Genomic DNA, 12335 nt, shown 5'->3' on the forward strand with positions numbered 1-12335 from the left:
TATCGGTTATGAGTGCTGATGACGCAACACCATCGCAATATAGGTCCGAAGACTGAAACTTTGGCGAAATTATAGTCTAAATGCAATCGCATGGGATGACAGACTGTGCAGGGAGGTGAAATGATATTTCTCATTTATACGATGAAAACGTTATCATTTAATGCTTATTAAGTTCCAAACTAATCGCTCCACGGAAGAGTTTAAAAAAAGCCTTGAAATCAATTTAACCGAAAGAATTCATAGGCTCGGCGGCGTCAGGTGCCACCCCGTGTCTGGGTAACGAAACCAGGGGCCGGCAGGGGGTGGGATATTGCGGAAAGAGGGGTGCTCCAACTTAGCGCCCGAAACAGGAAATTGCCGCACTCCCCCGACCATTGTCCTCGGGGCGGAAACGGTGGTCCCACCGCGGGCCGCGGTTAGCTCGAGCTCGGCGCCTCCGTCACTCGAAAGTTGAAGATGAGAGGGGCGTCAAATCGATGCTCGAGTTGCTCGGGTTCTGGTAGAGAGGGGAAACAGAGGGGAGGAGAATAGTAAACCAGTATAGCATTCCTTATCCCCGACGAGCCCTAAAATATTAAATTAAGAGGAATAGTTTCTCCTTCACCAGAATTTCAACGATCATTAGGAAAAGAGAGCATAAATCATTACCGCTGCGTTCAAGGAATACGCAGTTAATTGTTTTTATGCAATCTTGAATGTTTCGCTAGTTTGGTTATTTTAAATCTAACGGTGCTCGTAAGCTAACACAAAGGTCGCGGCCTCGATTTACACTTATAACGGAAGGGAATTGCAGAAAAATGAATGATTTGTAAAACTTCAGGCTTTACGATAATAGCCTCGGTGGCGCCCCCATCCCGACTGCCCATTAGGATTATCAAGGAAATAGTTACAACTGCTCCCTGTTAAATATTTCTCCATGAAAATGTTTCAATTTATTTCCTTCCCCAATATAAAGGTATAAAAACTTGTGTGTGTGCATTTATATGTATATAAATATATATATATACATATAAAGTATATAAGTAATTATATATATAGTAATTATATATATAGTACAAATTCAAACACGAAATCCCGCGCACAAATTCAAACACGAAATCCCGCCAAACGGCGAACAAATACTCATCCATAAAGAAATACAATAGATATAAGGAAAAGGGATTATATATATATATATATATATATATATATATATATTTATATATATATATATATATATATATATATATATAAGTGTAAATTACGTTTCCTCGATAGCTCAAGTGGTTAAGAGCCTTCGCCCAGCAAGTGGAATGATCCGGAGTTCAAATCCCGGTCTATGAAATATTTTTACATTCGTGATCTGCTTGATTCCGCCTTCCCCACCTCTCCTGTGTTCGTCCTTCATGTGTGTTCCAATCCCTTTTCCTTATATCTGTTTCTATATATATTAGTATGTTTATATGTTTATATTTATATATATATATATACATATATATACATATATATATATATATATATATATATATATATATATATATATATATATATACATTCAAACACGAAATCCCGCCAAACGGCGAATAAATACTCATATATACAGAAACATATATAAGGAAAAGGGATAGGAACACGTATAAAGGACGAACACAATAGAGGTGGGGAAGGCGGAATCGAACGGATCACAAGAGTAAAAATATTTCCTCAACCGGGACTCGAACACCGGATCTTTCCACTTGCCGGGCGGATGCTCTTAACCACTTGAGCTATGATATAAATTATTTTATTCGGCTCAGAATATTACAGAGTTTGTTAGCATTATGCATAATATCAGGTCACAGATTATGGGTACATCATGTTTTTCTTTAGTATAAGTGTATACATGGATAAATACATGATACATATACCCCACATACATATCCACTTGTACATACATACGCACACATACACATCCACACGCACATACATAAGCATATGCATACAGACGCATACTCGTACATTTGACCATTAACATTTAGAAAGAAAAAAAGAAAGGAAGACAAGGTCCACAGATATTAGGAGGGAGATTTTAGCTAGCAATGGAAAATTATGTATTGTAAGAAATTATCAATGGCAGGGTTGAAATTATCGATTCAATCAGTCATTCAGAAAAAAAACTCTTCAACGATGGACGAAATGTGTCCGGCACCGGGTGGCTACCGGACATCACTTCCCAGAGTTCTGATCGTGGCTAGCGTCGCTCCGGTCGCGACTCGACCCCGGGCGACGAGTGCTTCGCCGTTTCCTGGGACGCCTCGTCCAACGGGTCGACGAGCGAGGACGCGGCATTTCACTACATCCCTCCCCCCCGGCCTCGTCCGAAGAGGAAGAGCCAGCCGTGGTCCCCACGAAGACCGGGTAACTCGGCAGCGTTCCACAGGGGGCCTTCTTCGAAGGAGCACCGCTGGGGGCCGCCAAGGGGCAGGAGGTACCCTCGGGGAGGGTCGGAGTGGCGGGCTGGGGCTCATCTGCGGAAGGGTTGTGGTCGGGAAAAATCAGGGGCGATAGTTGCTTGTGGTCCGTATCTTGAGAAGCGCTGGGAAGATCGTCGACACCTTGGCTGTCCTTAATGGGGAAAGAAGATGGGGTATGTGGGATTTTTGACTTTGGGAAACTTGTATGCGGGTCGACTTCCGGGGTCGGTGACGCTTCCTTTACAGTCAATGATAAAGGGGTCGAGGGATGAGCTGTTGGGGACGGGAAAACATCGCAATCAGATGCATCCTCCTCACCTGTCACCAGAGGTTCTCCGGGTGTTTGAAACCCGTGATGCAAGGATCGCGTAGCGAGGGCGTCGATGGCGTGAGCGGGGGGAGGGGGGGCGAAAGACCATCCCTCCTCATTTGACGAGCTCACGGAGACGGGGGCTGGAGGTCGTGTGATATTAGGCGAGGTGGTAGGTACGAGAGCCATTTTTAGATCCGTATTCGAGTCCAGGAGCTTGGGTTTGTCAGCCCTCTTCTTTTTCGGTTCCCTTTCCTCCGTTGACGATTTTCGCTCCCGCTGACATTTCCCTCCAATTGAAGGGAGATGCGGGGGACCGACGGGAGCAGCCGGGGCCGCACCCTCGATGAGTAGAAGCGACCGCGCTCTCTCCTCCACAGCCACTTCGGGCTCGTCCATCTCCACGGCGGCGTTAGGGTTGGAGGGCATCGTCATTGCCTCCACATAGCTCTTACCTCCCTGGTTCCGAGGGCAGGTCTTGCGCTCGTGACCTTCTTGGTTACAGCGGGCGCAAGTGCGGCGCTGACCCTCATAGATGATGATGGCCCGGTTGCCGCCGATGTGGAGGTACGAGGGGATATTTCTCTCGACCGTCATCCGCACAACCCTGGTGCCAGTAAGCACCCGCGCCATATTTTCTCCCTCCCACCTGTTCTCCCACGAGCGATGTATTTTACCAAAGCGTTGGAGCTCGCCTGTTATGTCTTCCAATGGGGTCTCCACGGGGAGACAAAGAACCCTGACATTACACGGGCTGCCGGAAGTCTCGTCAATTGTTATTGTCGTCCTCTGGTCACTTAAAGACGGAAACGGTAGTTTCCGCGGAATATTGTCTAAAATCCTTGTCATTGTACCTTCGGTTGCCAACTTCAGGAATATCAAATGGCGATTGTATCCAAATTGGATCGCCACTATCTCTTCGGGTGTGAGGCCCAGCGACTCTAACGTGAAGAGGTGGACCTCCAACGGGGTAGGGGGCTTCGCCTTCTCGTCAACTTGCAAGGCGAGCGTGTTTAAGCGGCGCACAGCCATTTGAAGAAATCAAATTCAGCACACTAGCATGAAGAAGGAAAGCGCAACAAAAAAAAAACGAGCACTTTAAAGGGAAATAAAACACTCACGAACGCTCCCTCCCCGCCACACGCACCCGGCGGTAGCAAACAAAAGGAGCCTAAGCTCTACACCAGGAGTCAAGGTCAGTCTAGATCCACTAAACAAAACAAAAGTACGGCCTTCCCGGCGGAAGAAGTCGAGAGTCAAACTGCACGCTTCTTGATGAACTAGGCGGTCAACCGCCGCTCGAAACAAAACACGATCGGAACCTCGATTTCCGAGAGAGTCCGGCAGTGCCGCTCTCCAAACCCCGGCGGCCGAAGCCTCGGACGCCGGCGATTTTAGACACTCGGTGAACACAGGCACGTCCTGCTGTCAAGGCAGCTATCGAGGATATGTAATTTACCCTGAGATCCGTGGGTCTTATATGTCGCCAAGCGCCCCGATTCTTTAGCCAAGAGATGGCGTCAGGGGGCTGTTTCACCCACCAAAGGAGAAATAGACAATACACAAGAGGAAAGGTCAGTGGTTAGAATTCATACAACATCATAGAGAAAAGGAACAGTGCGTTTCGTGGCACGCATAGCCAGAAGAAAGAGATGAGCCACATTGGCCAAATACACATTCAAACACGAAATCCCGCCAAACGGCGAATAAATACTCATACATACAGAAACATATATAAGGAAAAGGGATAGGAACACGTATAAAGGACGAACACAATAGAGGTGGGGAAGGCGGAATCGAACGGATCACAAGAGTAAAAATATTTCCTCAACCGGGACTCGAACACCGGATCTTTCCACTTGCCGGGCGGATGTGACCACCGTGTGGCGCTCCCATCGTTCCGATTTGAGTTCTGTTTTTTTTGTTAAATTGGTACATCTGTTGTTGATATTCCCTTTAAATCTTAGTGTCATAACTTGACATTTGCAAAAGTTACGGTCGGTTTTCGGTATGTCCATCAGTGCTTCCTGCGATTTTTCCATTACTTCCTCTCGGCTGCTAAAACGCGTTCCCCGTAATGGTTTTTTAACTCGATTGAACAGAAAGAAGTCACAGGGAGCCAAATCAGGTGAATTCGGTGGCTGTTGGATGGTATTTGTTGCATTTTTCGTCAAAAAATTACGAATAATGATAGCACTGTGCGACGGTGCGTTATCATGGTGCAAAATCCACGAGTTTTCTGCCCACATTTCTGGTCTCTTTCGGCGAATTGCTTCACGCAAACGTCTCATAACGCCCAAATAATACTCTTTGTTTACTGTCTGGCCTTCTGGCAAAAATTCATGATGCACTACACCGTTGTAATCCATGAAAACCGTCAGCATTGCCTTCTTTTTTGACTGAAAACGACGTGGTTTTTTTGGTCTCGGCTCATTTGGTGAACGCCATTCACTTGCCTGATGTCTGGATTGCGTGTCGTACTCATAAACCCACGTCTCGTCTCCAGTAATGATCCTTTTGATGAATGTGGGATCGGATTCAGCCTCGCAAATCATGTCTTTTGCGACGTCAACACGGTCTCTTTTTTGCATGAAATTGAGGTCTTTTGGAACCAACTTTGCTGCTACACGACGGAAACCCAAATCATTAACCACAATGTCTTGGGCGGATCCATAGGCAATGTTCAAGTCCTCCGCTATTTCTCTGATGGTTAATTTGCGGTTATTGACCAACATTTCTTTTACTTTATCAATTTTTTCACCGACTTTCGATGTCGATGGTCTGCCACTGCGTTCATCATCTTCGATTGACTCACGACCACTTCTGAACCGCTCGTGCCACTGGTAAACGACCGTTTTTTTTAGAGAATCGTTGCCGAAACACTTTTCCAACATTTCCAACGTCCGTGCGCCACTAAATCCGTTTTTTACGCAAAATTTAATACAAGTTCGTTGTTGCAAATTTAAATCCATTTCTGAAATTGTAAAAAATCGCCAACACACACAGAGATAGATGTACTCTTGGCTACGTAACTTTTGCAAATGTCAAGTTATGACACTAAGATTTAAAGGGAATATCAGCAACAGATGTACCAATTTAACAAAAAAACAGAACTCAAATCGGAACGATGGGAGCGCCACACGGTGGTTATTCCGGGAACTTTTTGATCAAGGTAGTATTATGAGTCCTGGCAACCACGGGGCTCGGCCCAATCGGCCGTGTGTCGTGCCCGGCAGCGGGGGAGGCAAGGCTTCCGCGGTCGTCATCCCACGAAATCCTTGCAAGGGAAAACCAGCAGCAGCAGGATAGAAGACGCAGGAGAAGAAGACCAAATTAGTTAGAATAGGAACGTGGAATGTTAGGACAATGATGAGGACAGGGAAATTGGAGAATGTTAAGCGAGAGATGGAAAGGGGAAATATAGATATTTTAGGTCTATGCGAGATGAGATGGAAGGATAGCGGGGATTACTGGAGTGATAAGTATAGAATAATATACAGCGGTGGGGACGAGAGCCAACGAGGGGTTGCCACAGTGTTAAATGAAGAGGTAGGAAGAAGCGTAGTCAACATAGAGCAGGTAACGGATAGAATACTACTAGTGGAGATAAAAGCAGAACCGACGAACTTAGTTATTATTTAAGTATACATGCCACCGAACAACCATAAGGAAGAAGAGGTCGATAAGATGGATACACGGTCAGTTATAGGGTATAATCGCGTGTGTTCCTGCAGGGAAACAAATGGTAGTGATAGGGGATTGGAATGTGACGATAGGCGAAAAAAGAGATGATCATGAGGTGGGGGACTACGGTTTAGGCACGAGGAATGATAGCGGGGAGAAAGCAGTGTAGTTCTGCAGGAGACAGGGGTTAGTCATCACCAACACTTGGTTTAGACACCACAAAAGACGCAGGTATACATGGAACATTCCAGGTGACTCAGGAAGATATTAGCTTGATTATATCCTGGTTAGGCACAGGTTTAGGAACAGAGTGATAAATTCGCACAGCTTCCCGGGAGCGGATGCGGACTCTGACCACAATTTAGTTGTTATGAAATGTAGCGTACGTTTCAAAAAGATAAGGCAGGGGCGGCGAGTTAGAAAATGGTATGTAGAAGCATTAAATGGGTTGAAAAGGAAGGAATACAAACAGGCGGTAGAGAAAATCATGGAGGATGGTAAAGGGCTAAGTACTAATGAAGAAAAATGGGAAATGATCAAGAAAGGGTGGTCTAAAGCCGCAAAAGACACTATTGGAACCGTTAACGCTAAAAGGACTAGGAAACCATGGATCACGGATGAGATGATTACAAAGATGGATGAGCGGCGAAAATGGAAGAATATAAATACAGAATTAGGCAAAATGAAGTACAAAGAATTGAGCAATAAATTTAGGCGGGTAACAAATAAAGCAAAAGAAGCATGGTGGAAGACAGTGCGAGGATATGGAAAGTCTGCAGAGGAAGGGTGAAATCGGTGCGCTGAACAGCAAAGTTAAATCGTTATCGGGAAGTAAGAAAGGAAGAGCTATGCTAGCAGTTAGAGATAAGGCGGGTAAGGTAATAGTTGACGCAGGAAAGATCCAAGAGAGATGGAAGGAGTATATATAAAGAACTGTATAGTAAAGAACTCAGACCAACAAAGTTAGACATTGAAAAAGAATATGACGTAGAGGAAGACAGCTTAGGTCCAGGCATACCAGACAATGAGATAGAAAGGGCATTAAGGGAGATGAAACTAAATAAGGCCGTGGGGGTAGATAACATTCCCGTGGAACTTTTAAAATGCTTAGGAAAATGTGGGAGGAAGAGGCTATAAGGGCTGATCCGTAGTATTTATGAGGAGGGAATCTGGCCGGAAGACTTTGTGAGATCAGTTTTAGTTTCTATTCCGAAAAAGGTAAAGGCCACGTCATGTGAGGACTATAGGACAATTAGTTTGATATCCCACGCAGCTAAAGTTGTTCTCAGGATCATAAATAAAAGGATAGAGAGTAGGGCAAATGATTACTTAGGGGATGATCAGTTTGGGTTTAGGAAGGGGAGAGGTACGCGTGATGCCATTGCAGTAATGAGATTATTAATCGAGAGGAATATAGAACACAACCAGGAGGTATTTGCCTGTTTCGTAGATTTCGAAAAATCTTTTGATAGAGTGAATTGGGAAAAACTAATGAGTATATTGCAGAAAATAGGAATAGATTGGTGAGAAAGGAGGCTTATCCGCAACCTGTACATGTCTCAGACTGCTCAGGTGCGGGTGGGAAACGGGGAGTCAGGATGGGCAGTGTTAGGAAGGGGTGTAAGGCAGGGTTGCCCATTATCACCGTTGCTGTTCAACCTGTATGCAGAGAAAATGATCAAAGAGGCATGGGAAGAACTGGACGTAGGAATGAAAGTGGGCGGGGAATTCGTGAAATCAGTTAGGTTTGCTGATGACCAAGCTTTAGTTTGTCAGTCAGCCAAGGGGCTGCAAGCATTGCTGAGTGAATTGGAAATTCAGTGTGACAGGTATGGGATGAGAATCAATATTAATCAAACAAAGGTTATGCGATTTTCTAGAAAGAAAAAGGCCAAGCTTAACATTAAAATAGGAGGGCAAAAACTAGAGCTGGTAGAACAGTTTACGTATCTCGGTAGTGTCTTGGACCAACACGGTCAAAGTAGTAGAGACGTAAGGAGAAGAATTGCGCTAGGCAAGAAGGAAGCTTTCACAAGGAGGAGGGAGTTGATGACAGGGACGTTGAGTATGGATATTAAGAAAAGACTCGTAAAAACTTTGATATGGAGCATGTACGGTGCGGAAACGTGGTCATTGGAGCAGGAGGATAGACGTAGATTGGAGGCTTTTTAAATGTGGGTGTGGAGAAGAATGGAGAAGGTGAAATGGACAGAGAAGAAAACAAATGAGGAAGTACTTGGTATGGTGGGCGAAGAGAGGGGTTTGTTGGGAGCAATCCTATGGAGGCAGGAAAAGTGGATGAAGGGGGTGTTGACCGGCAGTGGGATGTTGAAGACTGTGATAGAGGGGAGAATGTTGGGCAAAAGAGGAAAGGGAAGGAACAGGATAGGGATGTTGGACGGGATGAAGGGAGGAAGAAAGTACTCAGAGATGAAGAGGGACCTGATATAGAGTAGGATGATGGATTTTGTGTTTTGTTAGGAGTAATAAAATATTTGTTTGGTAGTTGTGTCCATCCAAAAACCTACCTTAACTGGTAGATTACCTTAAAAAAAAAATATATATATATATATATATATATATATATATATATATATATATATATATATATTATATGCTTTCGTAGACGTAACACGGAAGTGCCGAATAGTACAATACACAGTAACACACAATATAGAAACACAAAAAAAGAAGAACACTCACACGTTTTTTCTTGATATTTCGACGGAAACAATCCGTCTTCATCTGAAGATATAGAAGTAATGACTGCTGGAATCGTTGAGGTGAGGGGTGCGAGAGAAAGGGAAGGGGGCCAGGGGAAGGGGAGAACGGGAGGCGTAGGAGGGGTGAGAGGAATGGTTGGGGAAAGGAAAGGGAGAGAGAGGGGATGGAATTGACACAAAATCGGAAAATAGAACAACATGCTCACCGCAATTATTGCAACATAAGAGACTCATGTTTCAACCTACAAAGTATTGATAAAGACCACGTAAGTCAAAACAAAGGCCACGTACACCAAAACTCATTCGGAAAAACACAGTGTCCACCCCCCGATATGCTTTGTTTCCACAAAGTAACAATTTTAGGCCACTCCCATCAGTGAACGACATTGAGGCCCGGATGCTGATAGGCCATACAGATGTAAATGAATGCCATTTCAAGAGTTTTAAATTCTATAGGGTTATCGGATGTGGGAAGGGACACTAGGACGGAAACATTGTAACACTGGTTGAAAGGGGTATTATGATGGGAAGCATGTTTAGGGATGGGGAGACCCGCGGACGGGGAGGAGGAATTGCACGAGGCGCGGTGGTTATTAATCCTAATTTTAAGTGGTGTGGAACATTGGCCTATGTAAAAGGGCGGGCAGAGTTTACAGGTAAGAAGATAAACAACATTCTTGGAAGTGCAAGAGGAATAGGGGAAGGGCGGGAGAGAGTTAAATGGTGGGATGGAGTGTGGTGGAGTGGTGAAAATAAGGCAGGTTTTGCATCTTGCTCGATGACATGGAGTGGGTATGGCTCTGGGGGTGTGAGGGGATTTTGAGAGCGGCCTGGTGGATTTGAGGATATCTGCTAGGTTGGCGGGACGTTTGAAAGTGACAGAGGGGCATTTGGGAAGAAGGTTGGAGGAAGTGTTGTGATTTTTGAGGATGGGGGATAGGTCTTTGAGGATGAATTTGAGGGACTGAATGCCTGGGAAGTAGGTAGTACAGATTGAGAGAGGCTGGGAGTCTGTGGTTGAGGCAGGCTTTGGGGTTTAGGAATGTTTAAGTATATTTTTATGGAGGAGAGAATCAGGGTATCCTCGTTGGAGGAGGGAGTGGTGAAGGTTGTTAAGGTATTTGTTAAGGGATTCGGGATGGTTGCAAATGCGGTGACCGCGGATAGAGAGAGAGTAAGGGAGGGAGCGCTTGGTATGGGAGGGGTGACAACTGCTGTAATGAAGGTATTGCTGCTTATTAGTAGATTTGGTGTGAACAGAGGTAAGGAATTTGTTAATACTGAGGGAAATATTAACATCGAGGAAGGTAATCTGAGAGGACAAAATGGTCGAGGTGAAAGACAGAGATGAGGAATCATTGAGTTGGGAGATGAAGGAATTGAGGGAATATATGCTGTGTGGCCATAGTAGAAAGATGTCTTCAATGTATCGGAGCCACAGGAGGGGTTGCAGAGGATAGTTTGAAAGGAAATTCTCTTCCAGGACACCGAGGTGGAGGTTTGCATATGAAGGGCTGAATCTGCTACCCATGGCACAGCCCTTTATTTGGAGGTAATGGTTATTGTTGAAAGAAAAGGAGTTGCGGGTGAGAATGAAATTGGAAAGATCAATGAGAAAATCGGTACTGGGGATTTGAGGGGTAGGGCGTTTGGAGAGGAAGTAACGTAGGGAAGAAAGGCCTTCTTGGTGAGGAATGGAAGTGTATAGGGAGGTGACATCGATAGTAGCCATAGTAATATGGGTATCAGGAGGGAGGGAAGTTGAGTGAAGCAATCTGAGGAAGTGGTAGGTATCTTTTATAAACGAGGGTAGGGAGTGAACTAAAGGTTGGAGATAGTAGTCCACGAAGGCGGAAATTCTTTCGGTCGGAGAGCTACGAGAGGAGACTATAGGGCGGCCTGGGTTGTTGGGTTTGTGGATCTTAGGAAGGATGTAGAAGTAGAGGTGTGAGGCTGGGAAGGGGAAAGGAGGGAGATGTCCCAGGGGGAAAGATTCTCCTTAGGGCCGTTCTCTCGGAGGAAAGCGATTATTTCTTTTTGGAATGCGGGGTTAGGGTTTTTTTGTGTTTCTATATTGTGTTGCTGTGTGTTTTATATATATATATATATATATATATATATATATATATATATATATATATATATATATATATATATATATACACACACACACACTCGCATAGATGGATGCATAGTTAATAGGTAAAAAAATGTTATCATATATTATACCATTGAACACTTCTATTTAAAAGCCTTAACACCGAAACAGAACAAATCCGAGTGAGATGAAGTTCATGGCACATCTGCTCCTGTGTTAGCAACTGTTTACAATTGGGTTACTGAGTTTAAACATGACCAACCATCCTTGAATGATGATCACCGTCCTGGAGTGCAAGTGTTTTCCACCCAAAACAGTGGTAAAATTAACGACGTAGTTTTGAGTTATCGACAAATGAAAGTTCGCGAAATAGCAGAGACCACAGACATATGTGTCTCAAGGTACATTGTTTTCAATGTTGCACGAAAATTTGGGTGAGGAAAAAAAAACCTCGACAAGACGGGTGCCAAGTTTGCTCTCAGTGGAGAATAAACCAAATCCTGTGGTCGATTTTGAGGTTGGTTTCGCCATTTTCCGTCGCGTTCCGGATGAGTGTCTGTCTCAATGCATTTGCAACTGTGGATGAAACATTGATATACTCCAGAGACAAAGGCGCAATCGAAACAGTGGACATAAGAAGGCCATCCGGCTCAGAAGAAGGCGAAGAGGGTGAAATCGGTCGATTAGGTGATAATGGCCACGGTGTTTTGGGATGCACGCAGAATAAACTGAATCGATTTCTCACAGAAGGACAAACGGTTAATGGAGAGTATTATGCGTCGTTACTGTGCCGATTGAGCGAAGGGATCAAGAAATATGTCCTCATTTGGCAAAGGAAAACTTCTCAAGACAATGCACGGGTGCACACCTGCATTGTGCGCGATGGCGAAAATTATGGAATTAAAATTTTATTTATTTATTTATCGACTTAATTGGGCGAGGTTGAGACTAATAGTCCCTTCTTCCACCTAACTCTACATTACAGACATTATATTGAAGACAATCACATACAACCAAGCCCTAGATGGAGGGAAATCCACCTTTCGAGGCATTGCAACATACACCCTATGCACCAGATTTGGTCCAAA

The sequence above is a fragment of the Hetaerina americana genome, unplaced genomic scaffold (assembly GCF_022747635.1).
Source record: "Hetaerina americana unplaced genomic scaffold, ioHetAmer1.1.p SCAF_54, whole genome shotgun sequence".
In the NCBI taxonomy this organism is placed as follows: domain Eukaryota; kingdom Metazoa; phylum Arthropoda; class Insecta; order Odonata; family Calopterygidae; genus Hetaerina; species Hetaerina americana.